Source organism: Amaranthus tricolor, chromosome 6, assembly GCF_026212465.1.
Source record: "Amaranthus tricolor cultivar Red isolate AtriRed21 chromosome 6, ASM2621246v1, whole genome shotgun sequence".
Lineage (NCBI taxonomy): Eukaryota > Viridiplantae > Streptophyta > Magnoliopsida > Caryophyllales > Amaranthaceae > Amaranthus > Amaranthus tricolor.
Genome location: NC_080052.1, coordinates 2,466,338 through 2,484,658, shown reverse-complemented (window position 1 = coordinate 2,484,658; position 18,321 = coordinate 2,466,338).

Sequence of the window (18,321 nt, the reverse complement as noted above, 5' to 3'; positions counted from 1 at the left end):
TGAACAAGGATCAATGATCAATGAAGAATGAACGATGAAGAATGAACAAGGATCAATGATCAATGAAGAATGAACAAGGATCAATGATAAATGAAGAATGAACGATGAAAAATGAACAAGGATCAAGGATCAATGAAGAATGAACGATGAAGAATGAAAAAGGATCAATGATAAATGTAGAATGAACGATGAAGAATGAACAAGGATCAATGATCAATGAAGAATGAATGATGAAGAATAAACAAGGATCAATGATCAATGAAGAATGAACGATGAAGAATGAACAAGGATCAATGATCAATGAAGAATGAACGATGAAGAATGAACTAGGATCAATGATCATTAAAGAATGAACGATGAAGAATGAACAAGGATCAATGAACGATGAAGAATGAACTAGGATCAATGATCATTAAAAAATGAACGATGAAGAATAAAATAGGATCAATGATCAATGAAGAATGAACGATGAAGAATGAACAAGGATCAATGATCATTGAGGAATGAACGATGAACAATGAACAAGGATCAATGATCAATGAAGAAAGAACGATGAGGAATGAACAAGGATCAATGATCAATGAAGAATGAACGATGAAGAATGAACAAGGATCAATGATCATTGAGGAATGAACGATGAACAATGAACAAGGATCAATGATCAATGAAGAAAGAACGATGAAGAATGAACAAGGATCAATGATCAATGAAAAATGAACGATGAAGAATGAACTAGGATCAATGATCATTAAAGAATGAACGATGAAGAATGAACAAGGATCAATGAACGATGAAGAATGAACGATGAAGAATGAACTAGGATCAATGATCATTAAAGAATGAATGATGAAGAATAAAATAAGATCAATGATCAATGAAGAATGAACGATGAAGAATGAACAAGGATCAATGATCATTGAGGAATGAACAATGAACAATGAACAAGGATCAATGATCTATGAAGAATGAACGATGAAGAATGAAATCGGATCAATGGTCAATGAAGAATGAACGATGAAGAATGAACAAGGATCAATGATCAATGAAGAATGAACGATGAAGAATGAACAAGGAATAATGATCAATGAAGAATGAACGATGAAGAATAAACAAGGATCAATGATAAATAAAGAATGAACGATGAATAATGAACAAGGATCAATGATCATTGAGGAATGAACGATGAACAATGAACAAGGAACAATGATCAATGAAGAATGAACGATGAAGAATGAACAAGGATCAATGATCAATGAAGAATGAACGATGAAGAATGAACAAGGATCAATGATCAATGAAGAATGAACAAGGATCAATGATAAATGAAGAATGAACGAATTTTTTCAAAAAGATTTTTTCCTGAAAATTACTCATACTATGATTACAAAATGGCCTGGTATAGAGCATTTTTATTCAGACCATTTGATCATTCATGGTTTTTTATATTTGACAAATATTGTCCAAAGAAATATCTTATGTGGTTTTATCATTGGTGGTATTTATTTGGACCAACTCCTCAAATTTATCCAAAAGAATGCAATGAGGGTTTCACAACTTTTGTTGCCAATTCAAATTATCAAGCTTATGAAACTCCAGTCATGTTTCATGCAGAATTTAAAATTCCATGGATTCTTGTTCATTCTTCATCGTTCATTCTTTATTTATCATTGATCCTTGTTTATTCTTCATCGTTCATTCTTCATTGATCATTATTCCTTGTTCATTCTTCATCGTTCATTTTTCATTGATCATTGATCCTTGTTCATTATTCATCGTTCATACTTCATTGACCATTGATCCGATTTCATTCTTCATCGTTCATTCTTCATTGATCATTGATCCTTGTTCATTGTTCATTCCTCAATGATCATTGATCCTTGTTCATTCTTCATCGTTCATTCTTCATTGATCATTGATCCTATTTTATTCTTCATCGTTCATTTTTTAATGATCATTGATCCAAGTTCATTCTTCATCGTTCATGCTTCATCATTCATTGATCCTTGTTCATTTTTCATCGTTCATTCTTCATTGATCATTGTTCCTAGTTCATTCTACATCGTTCATTCTTCATTTATCATTGATCCTTGTTCATTCTTCATCATTCATTCTTCATTGATCATTGATCTTTGTTCATTCTTCATCGTTAATTCTTCATTGATCATTGATCCTTGTTCATTCTTCATCGTTCATTCTTTATTGATCATTGATCCTTGTTCATTCTTCATCGTTCATTCTTCATTGATCATTGATCCTTGTTCATTCTTCATCGTTCATTCTTCATTTATCATTGATCCTTGTTCATTCTTCATCATTCATTCTTCATTGATCATTGATCTTTGTTGATTCTTCATCGTTAATTCTTCATTGATCATTGATCCTTGTTCATTCTTCATCGTTCATTCTTTATTGATCATTGATCCTTGTTCATTCTTCATCGTTCATTCTTCATTGATCATTGATCCTTGTTCATTCTTCATCGTTCATTCTTCATTTATCATTGATCCTTGTTCATTCTTCATCATTCATTCTTCATTGATCATTGATCTTTGTTCATTCTTCATCGTTAATTCTTCATTGATCATTGATCATTGATCCTTGTTCATTCTTCATTGTTCATTGTTCATTGATCATTGATCCTTGTTCATTCTTCATCGTTCATTCTTCATTGATCATTGATCCTATTTTATTCTTCATCGTTCATTTTTTAATGATCATTGATCCAAGTTCATTCTTCATCGTTCATGCTTCATCGTTCATTGATCCTTGTTCATTCTTCATCGTTCATTCTTCATTGATCATTGTTCCTAGTTCATTCTACATCGTTCATTCTTCATTTATCATTGATCCTTGTTCATTCTTCATCATTCATTCTTCATTGATCATTGATCTTTGTTCATTCTTCATCGTTAATTCTTCATTGATCATTCATCCTTGTTCATTCTTCATCGTTCATTCTTTAATGATCATTGATACTAGTTCATTCTTCATCGTTCATTCTTCATTGATCATTGATCCTTGTTCATTCTTCATCATTCATTCTTCATTGATCATTGATCCTTGTTTATTCTTCATCGTTCATTCTTCATTGATCATTGATCCTTGTTCATTCTTCATGGTTCATTCTTCATTTATCATTGATCATTGTTCATTCTTTATCGTTCATTCTTCATGGTTCATTCTTCATTGATCATTGATCCTTGTTCATTTTTCATCGTTCATTCTTCATTGATCATTGATCCTATTTCATTCTTCATCGTTCATTCTTTAATGATCATTGATCCTAGTTCATTCTTCATCGTTCATTCTTTGAACAAGGATCAATGATCATTGAGGAATGAACGATGAACAATGAACAAGGAACAATGATCAATGAAGAATGAACGATGAAGAATGAACAAGGATCAATGATAAATGAACAATGAACGATGAAGAATGAACAAGAATCAATGATAAATGAACAATGAACAATGAAGAATGAACAAGGATCAATGATCAATGAAGAATGAACAAGGATCAATGATAAATGAAGAATGAACGATGAAGAATGAACAAGGATCAATGATCAATGAAGAATGAACGATGAAGAATGAAAAAGGATCAATGATAAATGTAGAATGAACGATGAAGAATGAACAAGGATCAATGATCAATGAAGAATGAACAATGAAGAATAAACAAGGATCAATGATCAATGAAGAATGAACGATGAAGAATGAACAAGGATCAATGATAAATGAACAATGAACGATGAAGAATGAACAAGGATCAATGATAAATGAAGAATGAACGATGAAGAATGAACAAGGATCAATGATCAATGAAGAATGAACGATGAAGAATGAACTAGGATCAATGATCATTAAAGAATGAACGATGAAGAATGAACAAGGATCAATGAACGATGAAGAATGAACGATGAAGAATGAACTAGGATCAATGATTATTAAAAAATGAACGATGAAGAAAAAAATAGGATCAATGATCAATGAAGAATAAACGATGAAGAATGAACAAGGATCAATGATCATTGAGGAATGAACAATGAACAATGAACAAGGATCAATGATCAATGAAGAATAAACAATGAAGAATAAAATTGGATCAATGGTCAATGAAGAATGAACGATGAAGAATGAACAAAGATCAATGATCAATGAAGAATGAACGATGAAGAATGAACAAGGAATAATGATCAATGAAGAATGAACGATGAAGAATAAACAAGGATCAATGATAAATAAAGAATGAACGATGAAGAATAAACAAGGATCAATGATCATTGAGGAATGAACGATGAACAATGAACAAGGAACAATGATCAATGAAGAATGAACGATGAAGAATGAAAAAGGATCAATGATAAATGTAGAATGAACGATGAAGAATGAACAAGGATCAATGATCAATGAAGAATGAACGATGAAGAATAAACAAGGATCAATGATCAATGAAGAATGAACGATGAAGAATGAACAAGGATCAATGATCAATGAAGAATGAACCATGAAGAATGAACGATGAAGAATGAACAAGGATCAATGATAAATGAAGAATGAACGATGAAGAATGAACAAGGATCAATGATCAATGAAGAATGAACAAGGATCAATGATCAATGGAGAATGAACGATGAAGAATGAACAAGGATCAATGAACGATGAAGAATGAACGATGAAGAATGAGCTAGGATCAATGATCATTAAAGAATGAATGATGATGAATAAAATAGGATCAATGATCAATGAAGAATGAACGATGAAGAATGAACAAGGATCAATGATCATTGAGGAATGAACAAGGAACAATGAACAAGAATCAATGATCAATGAAGAATGAACGATGAAGAATGAACAAGGATCAATGATCAATGAAGAATGAACAAGGATCAATGATCAATGAAGAATGAACGATGAAGAATGAACAAGGATCAATGATAAATGAACAATGAACGATGAAGAATGAACAAGAATCAATGATAAATGAACAATGAACAATGAAGAATGAACAATGATCAATGATCAATGAAGAATTAACGATGAAGAATGAACAAAGATCAATGATCAATGAAGAATGAATGATGAAGAATGAACAAGGATCAATGATAAATGAAGAATGAACGATGAAGAATGAACAAGGATCAATGATCAATGAAGAATGAACGATGAAGAATGAACAAGGATCAATGATCAATAAAGAATGAACGATGAAGAATGAACAAGGATCAATGATCAAAGAAGAATGAACGATGAAGAATGAACAAGGATCAATGATCATTGAGGAATGAACGATGAACAATGAAAAAGGAACAATGATCAATGAAGAATGAACGATGAAGAATGAACAAGGATAAATTATCAATGAAGTATGAACGATGAAGATTGAACAAGGATCAATGATTAAAGAAGAATGAACGATGAAGAATGAACAAGGATCAATGATAAATGAAGAATGAACGATGAAGAATGAACAAGGATCAATGATCAATGAAGAATGAACGATGAAGAATGAACAAGGATCAATGATCAATAAAGAATGAACTAGGATCAATGATCATTAAAGAATGAACGATGAAGAATGAACAAGGATCAATGAACGATGAAGAATGAACGATGAAGAATAAACTAGGATCAATGATCATTAAAGAATGAATGATGAAGAATAAAATAGGATCAATGATCAATGAAGAATGAACGATGAAGAATGAACAAGGATCAATGATCATTGAGGAATGAACAATGAACAATGAACAAGGATCAATGATCAATGAAGAATGAACGATGAAGAATGAAATCGGATCAATGGTCAATGAAGAATGAACGATGAAGAATGAACAAGGATCAATGATCAATGAAGAATGAACGATGAAGAATGAACAAGGAATAATGATCAATGAAGAATGAACGATGAAGAATAAACAAGGATCAATGATAAATAAAGAATGAACGATGAAGAATGAACAAGGATCAATGATCATTGAGGAATGAACGATGAACAATGAACAAGGAACAATGATCAATGAAGAATGAACAATGAAGAATGAACAAGGATCAATGATCAATGAAGAATGAACGATGAAGAATGAACAAGGATCAATGATCAATGAAGAATGTACAAGGATCAAAGATAAATGAAGAATGAACGATGAAGAATGATTAAGGATCAATGATCATTGAGGAATGAACAATGAACAATGAACAAGGATCAATGATCAATGAAGATTGAACGATGAAGAATGAAATCGGATCAATGGTCAATGAAGAATGAACGATGAAGAATGAACAAGGATCAATGATCAATGAAGAATGAACGATGAAGAATGAACAAGGAATAATGATCAATGAAGAATGAACGATGAAGAATAAACAAGGATCAATGATAAATAAAGAATGAACGATGAAGAATGAACAAGGATCAATGATCATTGAGGAATGAACGATGAACAATGAACAAGGAACAATGATCAATGAAGAATGAACGATGAAAAATGAACAAGGATCAATGATCAATGAAGAATGAACGATGAAGAATGAACAAGGATCAATGATCAATGAAGAATGAACAAGGATCAATGATAAATGAAGAATGAACGATGAAGAATGAACAAGGATCAAGGATCAATGAAGAATGAACGATGAAGAATGAAAAAGGATCAATGATAAATGTAGAATGAACGATGAAGAATGAACAAGGATCAATGATCAATGAAGAATGAATGATGAAGAATAAACAAGGATCAATGATCAATGAAGAATGAACGATGAAGAATGAACAAGGATCAATGATCAATGAAGAATGAACGATGAAGAATGAACTAGGATCAATGATCATTAAAGAATGAACGATGAAGAATGAACAAGGATCAATGAACGATGAAGAATGAACGATGAAGAATGAACTAGGATCAATGATCATTAAAGAATGAATGATGAAGAATAAAATAAGATCAATGATCAACGAAGAATGAACGATGAAGAATGAACAAGGATCAAAGATCATTGAGGAATGAACAATGAACAATGTACAAGGATCAATGATCAATGAAGAATGAACGATGAAGAATGAAATCGGATCAATGGTCAATGAAGAATGAACGATGAAGAATGAACAAGGATCAATGATCAATGAAGAATGAACGATGAAGAATGAACAAGGAATAATGATCAATGAAGAATGAACGATGAAGAATAAACAAGGATCAATGATAAATAAAGAATGAACGATGAAGAATGAACAAGGATCAATGATCATTGAGGATTGAACGATGAACAATGAACAAGGAACAATGATCAATGAAGAATGAACGATGAAGAATGAACAAGGATCAATGATCAATGAAGAATGAACGATGAAGAATGAACAAGGATCAATGATCAATGAAGAATGAACGATGAAGAATGAACGATGAAGAATGAACTAGGATCAATGATCATTAAAGAATGAACGATGAAGAATGAACGAGGATCAATGAACGATGAAGAATGAACTAGGATCAATGATCATTAAAAAATGAACGATGAAGAATAAAATAGGATCAATGATCAATGAAGAATGAACGATGAAGAATGAACAAGGATCAATGATAAATGAACAATGAACGATGAAGAATGAACAAGAATCAATGATAAATGAACAATGAACAATGAAGAATGAACAAGGATCAATGATCAATGAAGAATGAACAAGGATCAATGATAAATGAAGAATGAACGATGAAGAATGAACAAGGATCAATGATCAATGAAGAATGAACGATGAAGAATGAAAAAGGATCAATGATAAATGTAGAATGAACGATGAAGAATGAACAAGGATCAATGATCAATGAAGAATGAACAATGAAGAATAAACAAGGATCAATGATCAATGAAGAATGAACGATGAAGAATGAACAAGGATCAATGATAAATGAACAATGAACGATGAAGAATGAACAAGGATCAATGATAAATGAAGAATGAACGATGAAGAATGAACAAGGATCAATGATCAATGAAGAATGAACGATGAAGAATGAACTAGGATCAATGATCATTAAAGAATGAACGATGAAGAATGAACAAGGATCAATGAACGATGAAGAATGAACGATGAAGAATGAACTAGGATCAATGATTATTAAAAAATGAACGATGAAGAAAAAAATAGGATCAATGATCAATGAAGAATAAACGATGAAGAATGAACAAGGATCAATGATCATTGAGGAATGAACAATGAACAATGAACAAGGATCAATGATCAATGAAGAATAAACAATGAAGAATAAAATTGGATCAATGGTCAATGAAGAATGAACGATGAAGAATGAACAAAGATCAATGATCAATGAAGAATGAACGATGAAGAATGAACAAGGAATAATGATCAATGAAGAATGAACGATGAAGAATAAACAAGGATCAATGATAAATAAAGAATGAACGATGAAGAATAAACAAGGATCAATGATCATTGAGGAATGAACGATGAACAATGAACAAGGAACAATGATCAATGAAGAATGAACGATGAAGAATGAAAAAGGATCAATGATAAATGTAGAATGAACGATGAAGAATGAACAAGGATCAATGATCAATGAAGAATGAACGATGAAGAATAAACAAGGATCAATGATCAATGAAGAATGAACGATGAAGAATGAACAAGGATCAATGATCAATGAAGAATGAACCATGAAGAATGAACGATGAAGAATGAACAAGGATCAATGATAAATGAAGAATGAACGATGAAGAATGAACAAGGATCAATGATCAATGAAGAATGAACAAGGATCAATGATCAATGGAGAATGAACGATGAAGAATGAACAAGGATCAATGAACGATGAAGAATGAACGATGAAGAATGAGCTAGGATCAATGATCATTAAAGAATGAATGATGATGAATAAAATAGGATCAATGATCAATGAAGAATGAACGATGAAGAATGAACAAGGATCAATGATCATTGAGGAATGAACAAGGAACAATGAACAAGAATCAATGATCAATGAAGAATGAACGATGAAGAATGAACAAGGATCAATGATCAATGAAGAATGAACAAGGATCAATGATCAATGAAGAATGAACGATGAAGAATGAACAAGGATCAATGATAAATGAACAATGAACGATGAAGAATGAACAAGAATCAATGATAAATGAACAATGAACAATGAAGAATGAACAATGATCAATGATCAATGAAGAATTAACGATGAAGAATGAACAAAGATCAATGATCAATGAAGAATGAATGATGAAGAATGAACAAGGATCAATGATAAATGAAGAATGAACGATGAAGAATGAACAAGGATCAATGATCAATGAAGAATGAACGATGAAGAATGAACAAGGATCAATGATCAATAAAGAATGAACGATGAAGAATGAACAAGGATCAATGATCAAAGAAGAATGAACGATGAAGAATGAACAAGGATCAATGATCATTGAGGAATGAACGATGAACAATGAAAAAGGAACAATGATCAATGAAGAATGAACGATGAAGAATGAACAAGGATAAATTATCAATGAAGTATGAACGATGAAGATTGAACAAGGATCAATGATTAAAGAAGAATGAACGATGAAGAATGAACAAGGATCAATGATAAATGAAGAATGAACGATGAAGAATGAACAAGGATCAATGATCAATGAAGAATGAACGATGAAGAATGAACAAGGATCAATGATCAATAAAGAATGAACTAGGATCAATGATCATTAAAGAATGAACGATGAAGAATGAACAAGGATCAATGAACGATGAAGAATGAACGATGAAGAATAAACTAGGATCAATGATCATTAAAGAATGAATGATGAAGAATAAAATAGGATCAATGATCAATGAAGAATGAACGATGAAGAATGAACAAGGATCAATGATCATTGAGGAATGAACAATGAACAATGAACAAGGATCAATGATCAATGAAGAATGAACGATGAAGAATGAAATCGGATCAATGGTCAATGAAGAATGAACGATGAAGAATGAACAAGGATCAATGATCAATGAAGAATGAACGATGAAGAATGAACAAGGAATAATGATCAATGAAGAATGAACGATGAAGAATAAACAAGGATCAATGATAAATAAAGAATGAACGATGAAGAATGAACAAGGATCAATGATCATTGAGGAATGAACGATGAACAATGAACAAGGAACAATGATCAATGAAGAATGAACAATGAAGAATGAACAAGGATCAATGATCAATGAAGAATGAACGATGAAGAATGAACAAGGATCAATGATCAATGAAGAATGTACAAGGATCAAAGATAAATGAAGAATGAACGATGAAGAATGATTAAGGATCAATGATCATTGAGGAATGAACAATGAACAATGAACAAGGATCAATGATCAATGAAGATTGAACGATGAAGAATGAAATCGGATCAATGGTCAATGAAGAATGAACGATGAAGAATGAACAAGGATCAATGATCAATGAAGAATGAACGATGAAGAATGAACAAGGAATAATGATCAATGAAGAATGAACGATGAAGAATAAACAAGGATCAATGATAAATAAAGAATGAACGATGAAGAATGAACAAGGATCAATGATCATTGAGGAATGAACGATGAACAATGAACAAGGAACAATGATCAATGAAGAATGAACGATGAAAAATGAACAAGGATCAATGATCAATGAAGAATGAACGATGAAGAATGAACAAGGATCAATGATCAATGAAGAATGAACAAGGATCAATGATAAATGAAGAATGAACGATGAAGAATGAACAAGGATCAAGGATCAATGAAGAATGAACGATGAAGAATGAAAAAGGATCAATGATAAATGTAGAATGAACGATGAAGAATGAACAAGGATCAATGATCAATGAAGAATGAATGATGAAGAATAAACAAGGATCAATGATCAATGAAGAATGAACGATGAAGAATGAACAAGGATCAATGATCAATGAAGAATGAACGATGAAGAATGAACTAGGATCAATGATCATTAAAGAATGAACGATGAAGAATGAACAAGGATCAATGAACGATGAAGAATGAACGATGAAGAATGAACTAGGATCAATGATCATTAAAGAATGAATGATGAAGAATAAAATAAGATCAATGATCAACGAAGAATGAACGATGAAGAATGAACAAGGATCAAAGATCATTGAGGAATGAACAATGAACAATGTACAAGGATCAATGATCAATGAAGAATGAACGATGAAGAATGAAATCGGATCAATGGTCAATGAAGAATGAACGATGAAGAATGAACAAGGATCAATGATCAATGAAGAATGAACGATGAAGAATGAACAAGGAATAATGATCAATGAAGAATGAACGATGAAGAATAAACAAGGATCAATGATAAATAAAGAATGAACGATGAAGAATGAACAAGGATCAATGATCATTGAGGATTGAACGATGAACAATGAACAAGGAACAATGATCAATGAAGAATGAACGATGAAGAATGAACAAGGATCAATGATCAATGAAGAATGAACGATGAAGAATGAACAAGGATCAATGATCAATGAAGAATGAACGATGAAGAATGAACGATGAAGAATGAACTAGGATCAATGATCATTAAAGAATGAACGATGAAGAATGAACGAGGATCAATGAACGATGAAGAATGAACTAGGATCAATGATCATTAAAAAATGAACGATGAAGAATAAAATAGGATCAATGATCAATGAAGAATGAACGATGAAGAATGAACAAGGATCAATGATCATTGAGGAATGAACGATGAACAATGAACAAGGATCAATGATCAATGAAGAAAGAACGATGAGGAATGAACAAGGATCAATGATCAATGAAGAATGAACGATGAAGAATGAACAAGGATCAATGATCATTGAGGAATGAACGATGAACAATGAACAAGGATCAATGATCAATGAAGAAAGAACGATGAAGAATGAACAAGGATCAATGATCAATGAAGAATGAACGATGAAGAATGAACTAGGATCAATGATCATTAAAGAATGAACGATGAAGAATGAACAAGGATCAATGAACGATGAAGAATGAACGATGAAGAATGAACTAGGATCAATGATCATTAAAGAATGAATGATGAAGAATAAAATAAGATCAATGATCAATGAAGAATGAACGATGAAGAATGAACAAGGATCAATGATCATTGAGGAATGAACAATGAACAATGTACAAGGATCAATGATCAATGAAGAATGAACGATGAAGAATGAAATCGGATCAATGGTCAATGAAGAATGAACGATGAAGAATGAACAAGGATCAATGATCAATGAAGAATGAACGATGAAGAATGAACAAGGAATAATGATCAATGAAGAATGAACGATGAAGAATAAACAAGGATCAATGATAAATAAAGAATGAACGATGAAGAATGAACAAGGATCAATGATCATTGAGGATTGAACGATGAACAATGAACAAGGAACAATGATCAATGAAGAATGAACGATGAAGAATGAACAAGGATCAATGATCAATGAAGAATGAACAAGGATCAATGATAAATGAAGAATGAACGAATTTTTTCAAAAAGATTTTTTCCTCAAAATTACTCATACTATGATTACAAAATGGCCTGGTATAGAGCATTTTTATTCAGACCATTTGATCATTCATGGTTTTTTATATTTGACAAATATTGTCCAAAGAAATATCTTATGTGGTTTTATCATTGGTGGTATTTATTTGGACCAACTCCTCAAATTTATCCAAAAGAATGCAATGAGGGTTTCACAACTTTTGTTGCCAATTCAAATTATCAAGCTTATGAAACTCCAGTCATGTTTCATGCAGAATTTAAAATTCCATGGATTCTTGTTCATTCTTCATCGTTCATTCTTTATTTATCATTGATCCTTGTTTATTCTTCATCGTTCATTCTTCATTGATCATTATTCCTTGTTCATTCTTCATCGTTCATTTTTCATTGATCATTGATCCTTGTTCATTATTCATCGTTCATACTTCATTGACCATTGATCCGATTTCATTCTTCATCGTTCATTCTTCATTGATCATTGATCCTTGTTCATTGTTCATTCCTCAATGATCATTGATCCTTGTTCATTCTTCATCGTTCATTCTTCATTGATCATTGATCCTATTTTATTCTTCATCGTTCATTTTTTAATGATCATTGATCCAAGTTCATTCTTCATCGTTCATGCTTCATCATTCATTGATCCTTGTTCATTTTTCATCGTTCATTCTTCATTGATCATTGTTCCTAGTTCATTCTACATCGTTCATTCTTCATTTATCATTGATCCTTGTTCATTCTTCATCATTCATTCTTCATTGATCATTGATCTTTGTTCATTCTTCATCGTTAATTCTTCATTGATCATTGATCCTTGTTCATTCTTCATCGTTCATTCTTTATTGATCATTGATCCTTGTTCATTCTTCATCGTTCATTCTTCATTGATCATTGATCCTTGTTCATTCTTCATCGTTCATTCTTCATTTATCATTGATCCTTGTTCATTCTTCATCATTCATTCTTCATTGATCATTGATCTTTGTTCATTCTTCATCGTTAATTCTTCATTGATCATTGATCCTTGTTCATTCTTCATCGTTCATTCTTTATTGATCATTGATCCTTGTTCATTCTTCATCGTTCATTCTTCATTGATCATTGATCCTTGTTCATTCTTCATCGTTCATTCTTCATTTATCATTGATCCTTGTTCATTCTTCATCATTCATTCTTCATTGATCATTGATCTTTGTTCATTCTTCATCGTTAATTCTTCATTGATCATTGATCATTGATCCTTGTTCATTCTTCATTGTTCATTGTTCATTGATCATTGATCCTTGTTCATTCTTCATCGTTCATTCTTCATTGATCATTGATCCTATTTTATTCTTCATCGTTCATTTTTTAATGATCATTGATCCAAGTTCATTCTTCATCGTTCATGCTTCATCGTTCATTGATCCTTGTTCATTCTTCATCGTTCATTCTTCATTGATCATTGTTCCTAGTTCATTCTACATCGTTCATTCTTCATTTATCATTGATCCTTGTTCATTCTTCATCATTCATTCTTCATTGATCATTGATCTTTGTTCATTCTTCATCGTTAATTCTTCATTGATCATTCATCCTTGTTCATTCTTCATCGTTCATTCTTTAATGATCATTGATACTAGTTCATTCTTCATCGTTCATTCTTCATTGATCATTGATCCTTGTTCATTCTTCATCATTCATTCTTCATTGATCATTGATCCTTGTTTATTCTTCATCGTTCATTCTTCATTGATCATTGATCCTTGTTCATTCTTCATGGTTCATTCTTCATTTATCATTGATCATTGTTCATTCTTTATCGTTCATTCTTCATGGTTCATTCTTCATTGATCATTGATCCTTGTTCATTTTTCATCGTTCATTCTTCATTGATCATTGATCCTATTTCATTCTTCATCGTTCATTCTTTAATGATCATTGATCCTAGTTCATTCTTCATCGTTCATTCTTTGAACAAGGATCAATGATCATTGAGGAATGAACGATGAACAATGAACAAGGAACAATGATCAATGAAGAATGAACGATGAAGAATGAACAAGGATCAATGATAAATGAACAATGAACGATGAAGAATGAACAAGAATCAATGATAAATGAACAATGAACAATGAAGAATGAACAAGGATCAATGATCAATGAAGAATGAACAAGGATCAATGATAAATGAAGAATGAACGATGAAGAATGAACAAGGATCAATGATCAATGAAGAATGAACGATGAAGAATGAAAAAGGATCAATGATAAATGTAGAATGAACGATGAAGAATGAACAAAGATCAATGATCAATGAAGAATGAACAATGAAGAATAAACAAGGATCAATGATCAATGAAGAATGAACGATGAAGAATGAACAAGGATCAATGATAAATGAACAATGAACGATGAAGAATGAACAAGGATCAATGATAAATGAAGAATGAACGATGAAGAATGAACAAGGATCAATGATCAATGAAGAATGAACGATGAAGAATGAACTAGGATCAATGATCATTAAAGAATGAACGATGAAGAATGAACAAGGATCAATGAACGATGAAGAATGAACGATGAAGAATGAACTAGGATCAATGATTATTAAAAAATGAACGATGAAGAAAAAAATAGGATCAATGATCAATGAAGAATAAACGATGAAGAATGAACAAGGATCAATGATCATTGAGGAATGAACAATGAACAATGAACAAGGATCAATGATCAATGAAGAATAAACAATGAAGAATAAAATTGGATCAATGGTCAATGAAGAATGAACGATGAAGAATGAACAAAGATCAATGATCAATGAAGAATGAACGATGAAGAATGAACAAGGAATAATGATCAATGAAGAATGAACGATGAAGAATAAACAAGGATCAATGATAAATAAAGAATGAACGATGAAGAATAAACAAGGATCAATGATCATTGAGGAATGAACGATGAACAATGAACAAGGAACAATGATCAATGAAGAATGAACGATGAAGAAAGAACAAGGATCAATGATCAATGAAGAATGAACGATGAAGAATGAACAAGGATCAATGATCAATGAAGAATGAACAAGGATCAATGATAAATGAACAATGAACGATGAAGAATGAACAAGAATCAATGATAAATGAACAATGAACAATGAAGAATGAACAAGGATCAATGATCAATGAAGAATGAACAAGGATCAATGATAAATGAAGAATGAACGATGAAGAATGAACAAGGATCAATGATCAATGAAGAATGAACGATGAAGAATGAAAAAGGATCAATGATAAATGTAGAATGAACGATGAAGAATGAACAAGGATCAATGATCAATGAAGAATGAACGATGAAGAATAAACAAGGATCAATGATCAATGAAGAATGAACGATGAAGAATGAACAAGGATCAATGATCAATGAAGAATGAACGATGAAGAATGAACTAGGATCAATGATCATTAAAGAATGAATGATGAAGAATGAACAAGGATCAATGAACGATGAAGAATGAACTAGGATCAATGATCATTAAAAAATGAATGATGAAGAATAAAATAGGATCAATGATCAATGAAGAATGAACGATGAAGAATGAACAAGGATCAATGATCATTAAAGAATGAACGATGAAGAATGAACTAGGATCAATGATCATTAAAGAATGAACGATGAAGAATGAAATCGGATCAATGATCAATGAAGAATGAACGATGAAAAATGAACAAGGATCAATGATCAATGAAGAATGAACGATGAAGAATGAACAAGGAATAATGATCAATGAAGAATGAACGATGAAGAATAAACAAGGATCTATGATAAATAAAGAATGAACGATGAAGAATGAACAAGGATCAATGATGAATGAAGAATGAACGATGAATAATGAACAAGGATCAATGATCAATGAAGAATGAACGATGAACAATGAACTAGGATAAATGATCATTAAAGAATGAATGATGAAGAATAAAATAGGATCAATGATCAATGAAGAATGAACGATGAAGAATGAACAAGGATCAATGATCATTGAGGAATGAATAATGAACAATGAACAAGGATCAATGATCAATGAAGAATGAACGATGAAGAATGAACAAGGATCAATGATCAATGAAGAATGAACGATGAAGAATGAACAAGGATCAATGATCAATGAAGAATAAACGATGAAGAATGAACAAGGATCAATGATAAATGAAAAATGAACGATGAAGAATGAACAAGAATCAATGATAAATGAACAATGAACAATGAAGAATGAACAACGATCAATGATCAATGAAGAATTAACGATGAAGAATGATAAAAGATCAATGATCAATGAAGAATGAATGATGAAGAATGAACAAGGATCAATGATAAAGGAAGAATGAACGATGAAGAATGAACAAGGATCAAGGATCAATGATCAATGAAGAATGAACGATGAAGAATGAACAAGGATCAATGATCAACAAAGAATGAACGATGAAGAATGAACAAGGATCAATGATCAATGAAGAATTAACGATGAAGAATGAACAAAGATCAATGATCAATGAAGAATGAATGATGAAGTATGAACAAGGATTAATGATAAATGAAGAATGAACGATGAAGAATGAACTAGGATCAATGATCAATGAAGAATGAACGATGAAGAATGAACAAGGATCAATGAACGATGAAGAATGAACGATGAAGAATGAACTAGGATCAATGATCATTAAAAAATGAACGATGAAGAATCAAATAGGATCAATGATCAATGAAGAATGAACGATGAAGAATGAACAAGGATCAATGACCATTGAGGAATGAACGATGAACAATGAACAAGGATCAATGATCAATGAAGAATGAACGATGAAGAATGAACAAGGATCAATGATCAATGAAGAATGAACGATGAAGAATGAACAAGGATCAATGATCAATGAAGAATGAACGATGAAGAATGATCAAGGATCAATGATAAATGAACAATGAATGATGAAGAATGAACAAGAATCAATGATAAATGAACAATGAACAATGAAGAATGAACAAGGATCAATGATCAATGAAGAATTAACGATGAAGAATGAACAAAGATCAATGATCAATGAAGAATGAATGATGAAGAATGAACAAGGATCAATGAAGAATGAACGATGAAGAATGAACAAGGATCAATGATCAATGATCAATGAAGAAAGAACGATGAAGAATGAACAAGGATCAATGATCAATGAAGAATGAACGATGAAGAATGAACTAGGATCAATGATCATTAAAGAATGAACGATGAAGAATGAACAAGGATCAATGAACGATGAAGAATGAACGATGAAGAATGAACTAGGATCAATGATTATTAAAGAATGAATGATGAAGAATAATATAAGATCAATGATCAATGAAGAATGAACGATGAAGAATGAACAAGGATCAATGATCATTGAGGGATGAACAATGAACAATGAACAAGGATCAATGATCAATGAAGAATGAACGATGAAGAATGAACAAGGATCAATGATCAATGAAGAATGAACAATAAAGAATGAACTAGGATCAATGATCATTAAAGAATGAACGATGAAGAATGAACAAGGATCAATGAACGATGAAGAATGAACGATGAAGAATGAACTAGGATCAATGATCATTAAAAAATGAACGATGAAGAATAAAATAGGATCAATGATCAATGAAGAATGAACGATGAAGAATGAACAAGGATCAATGATCATTAAAGAATGAACGATGAAGAATGAACTAGGATCAATGAT